Source organism: Stenella coeruleoalba (assembly GCF_951394435.1).
Source record: "Stenella coeruleoalba genome assembly, chromosome: 2".
In the NCBI taxonomy this organism is placed as follows: Eukaryota; Metazoa; Chordata; class Mammalia; order Artiodactyla; family Delphinidae; genus Stenella; species Stenella coeruleoalba.
The window spans coordinates 43,974,071-43,988,939 of NC_137147.1; the positions used below are offsets into that span (position 1 = coordinate 43,974,071).

At 41.0% G+C, this 14,869-nt stretch overlaps 1 long non-coding RNA gene across 1 annotated transcript; it reads left to right on the plus strand.

Annotated features, from left to right (window-relative positions):
* Nucleotides 1-612: 612 nt before the first annotated feature.
* On the plus strand, nt 613-14,580 carry LOC307182735. Its single transcript, XR_013827246.1, has 3 exons — nt 613-1,158; nt 3,039-3,196; nt 14,549-14,580. It is a non-coding gene; the product is annotated as an uncharacterized lncRNA (long non-coding RNA).
* Nucleotides 14,581-14,869: the final 289 nt, after the last annotated feature.

Sequence of the window (14,869 nt, forward strand, 5' to 3'; positions counted from 1 at the left end):
TACATGCCAGGTACAATTCAGTGAACTGTCTCGTATAGTTATCTGCATTCTATATATTATGTATAAGTGATGATGTTACACATATCGCATATATACTTTTGCATTTCCAAATACTTAGAATAAAACTTCAGAGAAAATATGCACTTTAAACCACAAACTACCCTTAAAAACTTTCCTTCAAAACTTCAGCCAAGAATAGTATAGTTAGAAATTCAACTGGTTTCTGGCCTCTGGATTAGTATAATCCTTCTGAGGTTGACGTCGGAATGTAGTTCCACTCAGCACATCATTACCACTAATATTTACAGCTTGCTTTTAAAAAGTAAACAAATTAGGAGAAACCAGAAAAATTTTAAGCCACCATGCCCCAAACTTTCCATGAATCTTTATTATCGTGATGTGATAAAAACAAATAAAAATTCTTGGATATAGTTCCATATCAGAAGATGATTCTGCATCTGCAGAACATCTGACATATACAACGTTTTAACATTTCATTTTTAATGAAGATGCAGAATGAAGCATGCTCTATGTCTGGGCACAAAAATCCTGTATGTTATCAATTATTTGAAACACACAGTACACGTGGCCAACAAACACATAGAACCGGCCAATGTTGTTGGTAAGATTATGGGGATGGGGAGAGATTGCTTGCAGCTGTTATGTTAATTAAGGGACAGAATGACTCATCTGCCGCACCATCTCTCAGTTGGGCTACCAGGCCTTTTTCTGCTTGGCTCTGAGATGATACGGACTTAGGAAGCTGACGCCTAGACTCTGGCTCCAGTTGGTTCCCACGGGGAGCAGATCTTGAAGAGGACATTCTGGCAGGCTGAGTTGCAGCTTCTCATCTGGCTAATTCTCCATCGCACGTAGGCTTGGGATGGGGGTGACACGGGATTGCCTTCCCCCATGTGGATGTGGCTAAGGTTGGGGGCAAGGACCAGGCTGGGCTGGGGCCTATAGAAGCAATCTATTAACAAGAGTGGGAGGCTGAACGGAGAGGCAGAGCTGGGGTGGCATTTTGAGCCTCCCTTTGCAGTTGTTTTGCTTTGTTCTTCTGCATGATTTGCAGGTAGCATTAGCTCCATACAGGATACAACATAGGCACCAATACCGTCAGGTGGCTTGCAAGATCCGAGAACAGTGCAGTTTGGGGTAAGTGTCTCCTTGTAAGTTTCCAAGGGCCAAAATCGTACATGATGAATAAACACTTTCTGGTAACTTCTGAGACATAGATCATAACACAGATTGAACCTATGTTATAAAAAAATGATGTTTCTCATGCATCCAGTCTTTATGAGGAAGTGACACCTCTGTCACTTTTCTATGGGCTCATGTTCCCTAACGGTGGTGACAGTCATTCTATCAACTGATGCAAGTCAAAGATGAAGATGAACACAAGAATAGAAAACACTTAAAATGCATGATGTTTATTTCCACAATTTAACCACTAATGTGCATCAAAAGTCTTTGATAAAATAAATATCCTACTGTTTTTAAAAGTCAGTGAAAATCACGTTATCCTTCTTTTCGTTTTTTTCTATTCCACTTTCTGGATGTGCTAAAAAGCAATCAGATGCCAGGAAGGTAGTTAAACTACAAGAGGGAAGATTTATCAAGTACCTGTTGGTTGTGGGCATAGTTCTCTAACCAGAGTGTCCCACTGTTCACAAATCTTTCCTCCTTCCCGACACTGGAGGCCAGTAGAGTTATTTTTCTTTCTAGCCCTGGTGATGGGATGAATTAACAATCACCTTCTTGCATCCTTCCACTGCCCCCTCCACCACGACTACTCCAAGGGGATACAACAGTTTACCCTCAAGTGGTACGTTAGAGTAAGCTCCACCCACCCAGGAACGGAAAAGAAGACAACCATGGACAGCTAAGTAGTTTATCTAAAGAGGCAGCAGAGCTAAGGGGCAAAAGAGGGTCATGTGGTGGGGCCTGTTCTATCAGAAGGGAAAGACCATGGTCATAGCCATGGCAGAAACATTCTTTGAGATGAAATTAGGCTGCTCCGTTTAAGAAGAAAGTTGCATACCTGTTTACATTAGCTGCAGCTCCCTTAGGTGGAGAGCCTGGTCTGGGATTGGGGCTCCCCCATTCATCAATGTCTGGGGCCCATCACTATCTTCCTCCAGATCTTGCAACACCCAAGAAGAGGAAACACTGACAAAGACCACTGAACCGCCAAGGCATTACTCAAGTTGCAAGTCAGAGGAAGGGGCTGAGAATCCACTCCTCTTTCAGAGGAGGGGGTGGAGATTTCTGGGGCAAGATGATAGACTGCATAGCGGGTGTCGGGGTAGAGGACTCTACCCCAGAAAACCACAAGTCATGGGGGTCTTTGTTTAGGTGGGTCTTCCCATTTGTGGCACAAGAGGACACTGAGTGAGTTGCCATCGTTGGTTGTGTCTGCTTCCACCAAGGCATCGCTTACCCTCCAGTTATTACCATCCTAAACCATTCTTGGGACAGATGCCAGCATCCTGGAGGTCACTAGGAAAAAAACTCCAGGAGCTAAAGATGTGATGATGCAACTTCTTATTTCTGCAGGTTAGTGAAGATTCCTCTAACAGTGACTTATATAACCGAAGTTATATTCACCTTAACCACCAAATAAGATGGCAACCCAAAATGTTATGAAAGTCTTCTTCCTAAATTTCTTTGAAAAAGAATCTTTTAAAAACTGTCCAAACTTAAAGGTGAGAAGGCACATGGAACGTTTGAATCAAGAGCTCACAGCAGAGAAATTCAAGGGTAAGACGTAACAGTATGGTGAGAGCACACAAGCCCAGCATGGTAAGGAGGCCAAGATGCTCAAGCCTTTTATGCTAGAATCGTCATAAACATGCAAACAATGATGATGAGAATTCATTGAGTGCTTACAAAGTGCCAGGCACTCTCTTAAGTGCTTTTTGTGTAATAACTTGTTTAACAAGCAAATGTTTGGCAATCAAGTGCAAACAGAAAAACCCCTAATGTCTCCCTCAAAAGCCGTATTAAAATTCAAATGCTCTTCTTTCTTGATACAGTTCATTATTCACTAATCGTTGATAGCATCCTTAGACAACAAGCAAGCAGACACCAATGTGGCAAGGCCAACTCTACTAGATTCTCCTAATGATGAGTTTCCCATCAGAGGTCCCCGGCATTGCAGCCTGTTATGGAAGTGGGTACCAGTCTTTTCATGGTAAGGATTTAGGTTGAAATAAGACCCAGTTGTTTGAGCAACATAAATTGAAGGAGCATTATCTAAATAAGTAAATTATCTTTTAATCAAAACTAATTAACTGTCTTTCTGTTTATAATTCATTAGTTTTTAAAATGTGTTATTATACAAAACATACAAGTCATTAATTAAAATGCCTACAATTAAATTAGGATCTGCGGGTCTGGAAACTTTAACAGATAACGTATAGGGGTCGGCATGGCAACTTAGCAAGTTGTAATTCTGTACGTTTCTGGGCAAAGACGTAGAAAGAAGACAATATTGGGGAGATACCAGCACCAGAAATCAAGTTAATCTGTGACTTAAGCCCTCTGTAATTTTGTTTGCTAGCCATTCACCATGTGGAGGAAAAACAGATAGTAAGAAGGCATAAAAGATCTCATTTCAAAGCTCCCTAAAACTGTCAATTCCACTCCCTCAAATTGCCATTTCGTCAGCAGAGCAGGAAATGGGAAGAGAATGCAGGGAGATGATGGTGTCATAAAACAATGAGCTTGAAGGAGAAAGTGGAATCTTTGCTTCTGAATGGCACGTGCTTCCCCCAGGGGAAGGATTCTGTGTAATCCTTGGATTAGAGCCCACCCTCAAATCAGTGTTACGGGCCAATTACCAACCTGGAACAACGCGGAGGCCATGGCACCAAACTCACAACCTGCAGGCACACTCTCCCTTTCCAGTACATGCAAGACTGGAATTTACCAGGCACTGAGTTCTTACCACCTTCCAGGGTAGCTGATTATATATTGGAGATCGTATGGGTGACCATCGACTCTCATCCCCCCACCCATTTTGTGAAGCAGGGCACAATCGATGAAAACTTTTCAGCCTTTTTGTGTAATTCTTCACTTCCTCTTTCGCCTTATTCAAGCTTCACTGAATCGGGGTTCTCTGAGACAGTCTCCTGTCCCCCTACCACATCAGTCCCAATTTCTCCGTTTAATATACTTATATGAAAACTGATGGATTATAAGATCTAGTTACTGGGCAGATAACTTGCCAAATGCGGACAGGAAAGGTAAACAATAACCATAATAACCTCGAGGACATTACTAACGGCAGGGATGTAAATTACTTCGCTTTTTAAATTCCAAAAGGTTAGCAACAATGGAATCAGTTGCATGGCTATCGTCAATAGCGCTGGTCCCGTGTTATGTTATTTGCAGTGAAGGCAACTTCTCGCCTGCCTGGGGACACAGGGGGAGGGGCTCATCCAAAGTCAGTGATTTTAGAATTGGGACAAGTGTGGGGGTCAGAGAAGGGTTCTCTTCTTAGATGATGCTAAGTGTGATGAATGTGTCTAGAAGGCATTCACAGATAACATTAGCAAAGGAAGTAAATGATTTCTTAGTTACCAAGACAATTCCAATTTTTTTGGGGGGGGTTTACACTGAAGACAATTTCATTTATTAGGAGTTGATTCACAAGAGGAATTTATTCAACTTCCTAACTTTGTAATGGGACATTATTTAGGAAACAATTCATGGGGGCTAGGGAGGGACTCACTGCTAAGTTAGCTGGCCACACTTGAACCCAGGGGTTTGGGACAGTCCACTTTTCAACACAAACCAGCAGCCACGTGCTAGCAAACCACAGTGGTAATGAAAGCTGTGCTGTTGCATAAATGGCCTTTGTCAGCTGCTACAATGTGGCATGAAAAGGACACCCGGGCAACTTTGCTTGTAATGGATCCCTTTCTATCCTGGTTCCCACAGAACTACCTCTAGTCCTTTCTTGACCACATTCACCAGAGGAAAACACTTGACTGAAATTAGCTTGATAACGTGTGATGGTTACACAACTTTGTGAACGTGCTTAATGCCACTAAATTTTACACTTAAAAATGGCTAAAATGGTAAACTTCATGTTATAGATATTTTACAACAATAAAAATGAGATTATCAAGTTTTCTTTTTTTAAAAAGTGATACATAAATAGGCTGTATAAGATGTATACGTATATATGTGTGTGTGTGATAGAGAGAGAGAATGAGTTACACAGTGTGGTGGTGGAATTTCCTAAGCAGACAAGAATGTGATAAGTTGGGTAGCACTTGCGGTGTTAGGCCTTAGCAGCTGAAACCCCCTCTACTCTGGAGGGATCTCAAGACGAAAGCTGAAGGCTAGCAGGTGTTCTCCTCACCTGCTCTCTGGTAGTCGGGGAATAGACCAACTGGAAAGTATCCAGTAGAATGTTCACACCCAGGACTTTAAATCTTGAGGGAGGGACCCAAAGATGCAGGTTCCGCCAGATCTACCATGGAGTTGAGTGGAGGGGCGGTGAGTGACAGGGTGGCACTGCTGGGGCTGCATCCCAAACCAAATGAGGACAGCTTGGTTGTGTCTTGCCTCCTTTAGTTCCTGCCCCTTTTCCTGGTTTCTCCAGCCCTCCTGTTAATTCTGCAATAAAATCCTTCTAGTAAATTATTTTTCTGCTTAAGTTACCCTGTGTTAATCTCTGTAGTTTGCAATTTTAGTGATAGACAAAAAGAAAAGATTCCGTTTCTCTCATATTGTAAAGTAATACTTGAAGTTGAAGTCAAATAGGAATTCAATTTTTTTAACCAAGTGAGTGAGAATCTTTTTAAAATTTATTTCAGCTTTATTGAGGTATGATTGACATATAAAATTGTAAGATAGTTAAAGTGTACATCCATTATGAATATGATATACATGTTCATTTTGAAAGGATTTCCCCCATCAAGTTAATTAACACATCCATACCTCAAATATTTATCTTTGTATTTTTCTATTTTTTGGTGAGAAGGTTCTAATCTCTTAACAAATTTCAGTGATACAATAGTGTTATCAACTGTAGTCACCATGTTTCACATTAGATCCTCAGACCTTATTCATCTTGCAGCTGAAAGTTTGTACCCTTTTACCTCTCCCTAGTCCCCCTGCCCCCAGCCCCTGACAACCACTCTTCTACTCTGCTTTTATGAGTTTGACTTTTTATTTTTTAGATTCCACATATAAGCAATACCATGTAGTATTCACCTTTCTCTGTATGTCTTATTTCACTTAGCACAACGCTGTTAAAGTCCATCGATGTCACAAATGGCAGGATTTCTTTCTTTCTCATGGTTGAATAATATTCCATTATATACATATATATATATATACACACACATATATATAGATGTATATACATGTATATATGTATATGTATGTATAGATATACCTATACATAAATATGATATATATACGTATATATAAACAAAGATATAGACATATCACATCTTCTTTATCCATTCATCTGTTGATGGACACTTAGGTTGTTTCCATGTCTTGGCTATTGTAAATAATGCTGCAATGAACATGCGAGTGCAGGTATTGATTCTAGATCCTGACTTTGATTATTTGGATATATACCCAGAAATGAAATTGCTGGATCATATAGTAGTTCTACTTTAATTTTTTTTTAGGAATTTTCATACTGTTTTCCATAGTGGCTGCATCAATTTACATTCCCACCAATAGTGCACAAGGGTATGTTTTCTTCACATTCTCATCAACACTTGGTGAGCCAAGTGTCTTTTTGATAATAGTCATTCTAACAGGCGTGAGGTGATATCTCATTGATAATAGTCATTCTAACAGACGTGAGGTGATATCTCATTGTGGTTTTGATTTGCATTTCTCTAATGATTAATGATGTTGAGCATCTTTTTATGTGTCTATTGGCCATCTGTATTGTCTTCTTTGGAAAAATGTCTATTCAGGTCCTCTGCCCATTTTCAAATCAGATTGGTTTTTGAGTTGTATGCATTCTCTATATATTTTGAATATTAACCCCTTATCAGATATATGATTTGCAAATAAATTCTCCCATTCTGTAGGTTGCCTTTTCATTTTGTTGATGGTTTCAAGTGAGAATCTTAACTAAATCTATAGCCACAAGTCTTCTTCTGTTGTCACAAAACCATTCCAGCCTGCCCATTTTCAGTCAATCAGGGGCTCAAATGATTAAGAAATAGTTTTCTTTGCTGTCACAAGACACAATTCCCTGGAAGATCAGAAGGACTGATTTCATGTGCTCTGGTCAATGACAATTTTATGGGCTTTGCAGAAATTAAATGTCAGTAAAAATAATTCCATGAATGCCTTCACAGACGTGTTGGGGTTGTTTGATATTCTTGTAATATTTTAGGTCCTTTGCATAATCGGATTAAGCCACATGAACAGGTAACTCTAGAGCTAAAGGCCACTGTCATTCCAGGAAAGAGACCAGCATTAGCACACAAATTAATTCCTGGGTAAACCAGAGACAAAGATGTTTAAGGCTTTGATCCAAGACGTATGATTTTCAAATCATCTCCCAGTTAAAGAGATAGCTTCTGAAGCAAATCACTGGAAACTGGGGTAGATGTTGTGCCCCCTTCATGACCACCAAGTGTCCCACAGAAGAAAACATGCTCTTGAAGTTGCTGACCTGCCACGTGAGAAAAAGTGCCTTGTGGAGAGTGTGGGGAGAATTGACACTCACTGTGAAAGAGGTTGCCATTTTCTCCCCTTCGTGCCCTTGGGTGAATGACTTCAGCACTTTTGAGCAGGGTGTTGCCTTTCCTGCACTGTAAAAACGGCTGTTATGTTTATCGATCACGCAGAGGTGCCACGAGGCTCAATTTATTAGTTAATGTTTGTGTTACACTCTGCAGCTCTGAGATGGAAGGTGTTATAGGAATGCAAAGCAGCAACATATTATCTAAACATCTGCCTCCTCAAATAGTTCTCTAGAAAGTCTTCATTGCTTCAGCACAAATGATTCCTCCAAAAATGGATAATTCTGTCCAGGTCTTTCTTGGTCTATAAATCATTTCTCCCTCCTTTCAGTACACAGCATCTCTGTGCAGAGTACACTCTGGTGGCTGTGCTTTCCATCTTGTCTTTGCAATGGTCACTGCGGATGCTGCTCCCTTGTGTGTGTGCACTGCAGTTTCTTCCAGGTTCACCTTTTCCTTCCACATCTGCCCTCTTCATCCTTTATTCCAAAAAGCCATTATAATTTGGCTTTTCCTTTGATGTTTAATTTTACGCATGGGCATGTTACCTCTAACCCAGGGGCTTGGTGTTTTAAAGTTTGGCAGTAAAATCAAGGGAAATTACTTAAAAGTTTCTTGAAAATAAAAGAAAGTGCAAAAAAAAGAGAAAAATTTGGTCCAAGTTGAACACGTTTTGATGAGATTAAATTAACTGCTGGATTGCTAAAGATTATATTGGAGATAATTTCTGCTAAAGTTAATTCTGTCCATAATTTCATTAAAACTCTGGCAAGTCCCCCACAGCAAATGGATATTTATTTCTATAGCAATTCCGTAGTTCCAATATGTATATACTTAGATGTAGTAGCTTCTCTTCAAATGCAACTAGAGAAAGAAAATGAATAATAAATGATATTAACATACGGTGTTCAAAGGTTTTCCTCTTCCCACATTTTTACTACCACTTCAATTTTGAGAGTATTTTTTTCTTTCACATATTATTCTTCAACCCTATTGTTTGTGGTTATGGGAGTGTCCTAAAATGTACCTTGGATTTGTTTAATCAGGTATAAAAAGATGACAGAGACAACTGACTTCGAAAGAAGGGTTTATTACTTACAGTTCCCAAGAGGAAGGGGCGCGCTGTGCCATGCGGGGCCACATGGGGAAGCACCCAAGTCATTCAGGAAGCAGGAGTGACGGAAAAGCATGGCCCAGGGCCTCTACTGTGGTTTCTGCAGGAAGGAATGGGCGAGGCAGGGTAGGCAAATTTGATCAAGCTTAGGATTGGACAATTTGAATAATTTGGGCAGGCTCTGGGCTATGAGGGTCGTCTCTAGTTGTCCAGTCCCTGTCCCAGGGGTGATTCAGGGCAGGGAAAATACTGGCTTGGTGTGTGAGCATTTGATAAAGGAGGTGGCTGGGACATGGACTTTGGATTTGTTGGTTTGTACGTGAAAGTTGTGCTCACAAACAAGGTGTTTGTTATCTCTAAGAATTAGCTAACTCTGGGAGGGCAGTCTCTCCCCAGGTTCACAAGGCCCCCAGTATGTCAAAATACCATAGAATACAGAAAATAAAAAACATGGTAATACAGGAAGATCTTCTCTGAAATCTTCTGAGAAAATCTTTAAAATAAGAGTTTGGCCACACAGATCTCTCACTCTTTATTTAGTGATAAAATATATGCTTTAAAAGGAAGAAAAGTTGTGAAAATAATCATGAAAATAGCTATGACTGAAGAACGCTTACTATGACTAGTGAAGTACTACATATGCTGTCTCATTTGAAGTATTCAACTATAAGAATGTTAAAATGAGGAAGAAAAGGTTAAGTTACCTTCTTGTCCTTATTTATTTGTTGTGTTACAGTAAAGCATCTCAAGACAAGGGTTGTGAGATGCTGCTCTAGGGGGCTTTGAGAGAGGTAAATCGGCATTTTCTTCCTTCTTAACGGAGATGAGTCAGCCTTCCAACACTCATTTGTGGTGTTGTAAAGCTGCTCACTTAAGTGCCTAACCTGCCATGCTGGGTGTTAATGGCCATTTGAATTAATTCTAGCATTGTTTGGAAGCTCGGCTCTGACACATAGCTCTAACTGAAAAATCTCTCCATCTATAATGTCCTCAGTTTGTGGATAAGCGTTCTTAGACTGGCATCATACAGGCAGTTATCACCTGTCATATGGACCACTACTCCCCAGACCATACCCATGACTGGTATTGTTTTGTCTGAGCAAGGATGCAACCTCGGAATCTCTCAACACAGCATTCTAGGAATTCATCACCTATTTTCCTAGGTTGCATGAGATATAAAACCTGTTTAATGTATTTGCCATCACTATATAAAAAGAATGAAGATCTTATCTCTATCCATGGTTAAAAGATAACCATGATTAAAAGATAATCAATAAATTATTATTTATTGATTAAAAATTAAAGATGTAATTTGATCTTATATGTTTATAATGGATCTTTGTCTTATGAAATGTGCAAGGCAGGCTCCTGTTAACCCAGCCCATTTCCCAGGTAGCTTCAGATGGGCATCTATTACTCTCGACTGCATATCAGTCCCTGGGGCCACTTCTCTCTGATAGCAGGACAACTCTTTCGCACAGGGGATCGATTCCTTGGGTGTGGTAAGGTTTGGTTGGAGCTGTTGCTGCCAGTCTTGCCTTCCTTGTCCCCCAACCTCAACCTCCCTACGCCTCACCGCTAGCTTTACAGGGGAAGGCACTTGATTCTGGCGGGATAACACCATTCCTGCCTCCATAGTGACTGGTTGTAGGCTGAACCAATCACAGTCCTTCCTGGGACTAATGCTTGAGCATCAGGGGAGACTGTTTCTGCTGGAGATGATAGGCCAGGAGGGTGTAAGTAAGGGGCTAGTGGTGACCAACTTCCTATCATGTGGAAAACATCATGTGAGCTCAGCCTAGAGGTGGAGAGAGACAGAGACCTTGGATCCAACCATTTCTGACGCCATATATACTGCTTAAAATTCCTAGGTACAAGAGCCAATAATTTAATCTTTTGTCCCCTTAGGCTGGTTTAAGTTGAACTTGCAACCAACAGAGCTCACAAATACAAAAATATTTTTAAAATATCAAGGAGATATTTTAGTTGATAGTGTTATTTTCTAGTGTTCCAACTGTTGAACAAGTGCTTAATATTGAAGAGGTACATAATTTATATAATAAGATAACTTTTACTGAGCTTACTATGTGCTAGGTGTACACTTTCTGTGTAGTGAATCATTTAATTCTCATAAAATCATTTGCTAGCATTATTACACAAATGCAGAAACTGGGACACTGAATAGTTAAGAAACTTGTTGAAGGTCACAGAGCCTAGAAGTGGTAGAGTTGGGATCTGAACCAGGCAGACTGGCTCGAGTCTGTGCTTTTAGCCACTACACTGAACTTAGAGCCTGGTTCTGTCCTCTGGGAAAGTTTTTCGTAGTTATTTCTAATAACAAAAGAGAACAAGGCACAGTATCCCTTCTCCTTTCAATGCCTCATACGCCTCCCTGGTCCCTGGGTGTTATTCTAACCTTCAAAGGTGAGCAAGAAAGCCTAGTTACCCTTTGTATGAGAATCATTGCCCTTTAGACTTCAGAATATTTCAGAAGAAATGCTACTCTTGAGCTTCAGTCTAAATCAGCCCAATACTCCTCCCTGAAAATGCCCATCTTATCATAAGTATATAAGTCTACTGAAAGATGGTATTAAACCAATGATGAATTTAACTCAAAATGCACAGGTGAACCTCAGTATATAATATAGGATAAATAGATCTAAGAAAGTCAAATATTATGAGATGAGAAAAGATATACCTACTGTTCAAGGATTGGAATCAAGAGCAGGAAAGTCCGCTGCGCTTATGTGGGTAAAGTCACAGGATTACATGTTCGTTGATAACTAGGGAGAATTCTCCTTGAAGCTCAAGTTCTTGATGCCCTCTGTCCCAGTCCCTGGTAGAATTGTCAAATCCCTCTTTCGGCTCTTAGTTACTTGATTACCTGCTAAAGTCCCGCAATTGCCACAGCTGTTGCTCTTTTAGCTCCTTGAATTTATGAGCACCAGTGCATCTCCCTTGCATCTGCCTTAGCTGTTGCTTTTGAAATGAGGAGTAGCATGGGAGGTCTTGGGGGTGCAGCCCAAACAGCTCTGTGGGGCTGAGGGCAGCTAAGAAAAGGAGCAAATCTTTACTTGGGGATTGGAATAGTAGCAACATTAAATGTGTATATATTTTTCTGAGGAATGCCAAGTATCTTTAAAAAGAGAATCCTGACTCATCATGCAGTAGCAGAAAGACACACGCTAAAAATAGCGGCGTGACTCTGCAGCGAGGTGACAGTGGGTTTTGCTTTTCAAATCGAGGGGTAATATATGGAGAGAGGACAATTTTCTTTTCTCTAATGGACCCTGTCAGCTCAGGAGGATCTTCCTTTCGGATGATTGCTGGGTGAACAGAGGAGGTGGAGGGCAGGGAGGGAGTAGGATGTGGATCTGGAGGGAGGTGGTAGCATTTCTGTAAGCATTTCTCCTCACTTTTCTTAATGGAAATCAACATACACTCTGGTTTCCTCAAGGGCTAGATCAAATTGATCTTTAGCCAACGAGCAAGCCCATCAGACGTCTTTACAAGTCCTCAATTCTATCTGGGCTTTGATTTGGGGAAAGCTATTTTTCACATCTGCCTGGCTTTGCCTAACCTCGTGTTGCCACGACCTCAGAGGAAGGCCAATTGCCGAGAAGGTTCACTAAGGACAATAAGATATCTTCTGCAGAGTCAGATGTTTGGGATCTTGACATGCCCCGCCGCTGGGCTCGCTGGCTCTTAATGCACAAGTGGCCAGAGTTACCAGCTGAAGCCCCTCAGAATGAAACTGCATCTCTCCTGGCCTGAGCTGCAAAGACTGGACCTCTCTGTTTCTACTCAGAGTAGCTCCTTCGGAAGACAGACGGAGAGGATGCATCTCTCCACCAAAATGAATTCTGGTCAACTCCAAGTGAATGTACACACCCCATTAAAATCAAGTGGATTTAACAACTCATTGCTGAATGGCACATTTAAAGCAGAATCATTAAATGTTATGTTTTAACATTTTTGTAAGAAATTATCTGAAGGTAAAAGGAGGGAAAGAAAGATTAATTTGGGTCTGTGTTGGTCAAATCTTGAGGAGCACTAACTTTCTGAGCAGAAAAGAACTTTTTAGAGTCCTGAAATGGAAACTGGATACACAAAAGCTACGTGGTTGAACACAGCTCCTGCCCTGGGGTTTCAAATCCAGGTGTGGGACTTCGGCCCCTGTGTAAGATGTTGTGCAGCAGACTAATGCTCTCACTGAGAATGACTAGAAATGCCACACAAATTATAATCAATTTAAAAATTCTGTTAAAATGCCCATGCATCACAACTAGACAGGTCTACATTTTGAAGAGGGTAGAAGCACTGAGAGGAGAGCTGTTGATCAGCAGCTTCTGTTAATCTGGGACATTTGCAGATTCTGGATGTAGAGTAAGAGCCTGAGAATCTGGTCTTTGGATAGAGAACTGCTAGTCGGAGGTGAGAAACCAGCCGAGCTCTTGACAGTCTTGTAGGGTTGGAAAGACAATGTTAGTAGACGGTAGGAGGTTACCAGCTGTGAGTATGAACATGCTATGGGCATCTATTACTATGCTTCATAGAAGGAATGGATAACAGTGGTCAATCCTGTAAGAAGATCAGATAAGAGCTTCTCCAGAAATGGTTGTTCAGGATGAGGAACAGCTTTCATTAGCAAAGCAAGAGTATTCCAGAGAATTTAGATAAGTGATACTTTAACAACTAGACAAGTTAAACCAGTGAAGCTGTGTGTTATCTTGAGTCAAATCCATTTCACCTGACTTCACTAATCAAGGTTTTTAAGACTTGCATGTCCTCCAAGCTGCTTGTAGCCTAAACAATAAGATATTCGCCTGGGTTGTCTTCCAGGAACTTGGCCGTCAGCTGTGTCTAGTTAGAGCTCAGCCGGTTAAGACTGGATGGGACTATCAAACCCTCCACTAGGCATGCGCAAGTGTCCTCTCTGTGACCCTTTTGATTCCAGAGGGCCGAAAACTCCACCCCCAGATGATGGTAAGCACTTCCACGTTTGAACGGACAGAGGCCTGTAGCTAGTTACGGCTGCGCAGAACCACGATTACCGCCCCTTTCTCCAATCACCTTTCCCCACGCCCCTCTCGCTTACACACCTCAGACCGCCCTGCTGCTTGATCGCATAAATACCCCTGGCCAGTCGCTTTCAGGAAGGCGGGTCAGAAACTTGTTCCTCTGTCTTCTTGCTTGGCTGCCTTGCAAATTAAAACCCTTCTGGCATTTTGACTTCGGGCATGGGGCAAGACGAACCTGGTCCAGGAACACTACCTTAAGGTATTGGTTAAAATTTTATTGTAAAGAATGCAAATGTAATATATATATCACCAGTACGTGTACATATATAGTAATATATCTACAGTTGTAATTCCTTTTTAATTAATATATTTAACATAAATGATATTTCTACTGTGCTCAAAACAGGCTTTCTGAAGTTTAAAGTTTCCCTTTGCTATCCTCATTCACCAGTTTAGGAGGAAAAGAAAGGGTTTGATAGGCAGAATCTGATCCTGTTTGGATTATCAGCAGCTCCAGATTAATGCATTGCAGATTGTCCTGTAGTGTGTGGCAGGTTAGGCCACTTTTAGACTCTAGGTTCCTGAAGAATGGAACTAATACAGTGCATCTGATGTACGTAGGACGCCACCAATGTTAGTTCTCATGAATATGTGTTTTTTTTTTCTTTTAAATTCAGGCCTGGAACAAGAATGCAGCTCAGGACTATCCAGTTGGTGTCTGCCTACACTTACGTTTTGCAAGGTACCATACTATAAATGTTTTTGTATTCTATTAGGTGATTTTTGTCTGACATGAATATTTGTAAGAATGGATACCATTGTTAGATGTTGTTAGTGATTTAACTTTGAAAAGATTTTCTATTTCTTTTGCATGCTTCTGGTTTGTATTGACGAGTATTAAGATTGAAGGTGAGGGCTTCCCTGGTGGCGCAGTGGTTGAGAGTCCGCCTGCCGATGCAGGGTACGTGGGGTCGTGCCCCAGTCTGGGAAGATCCCAC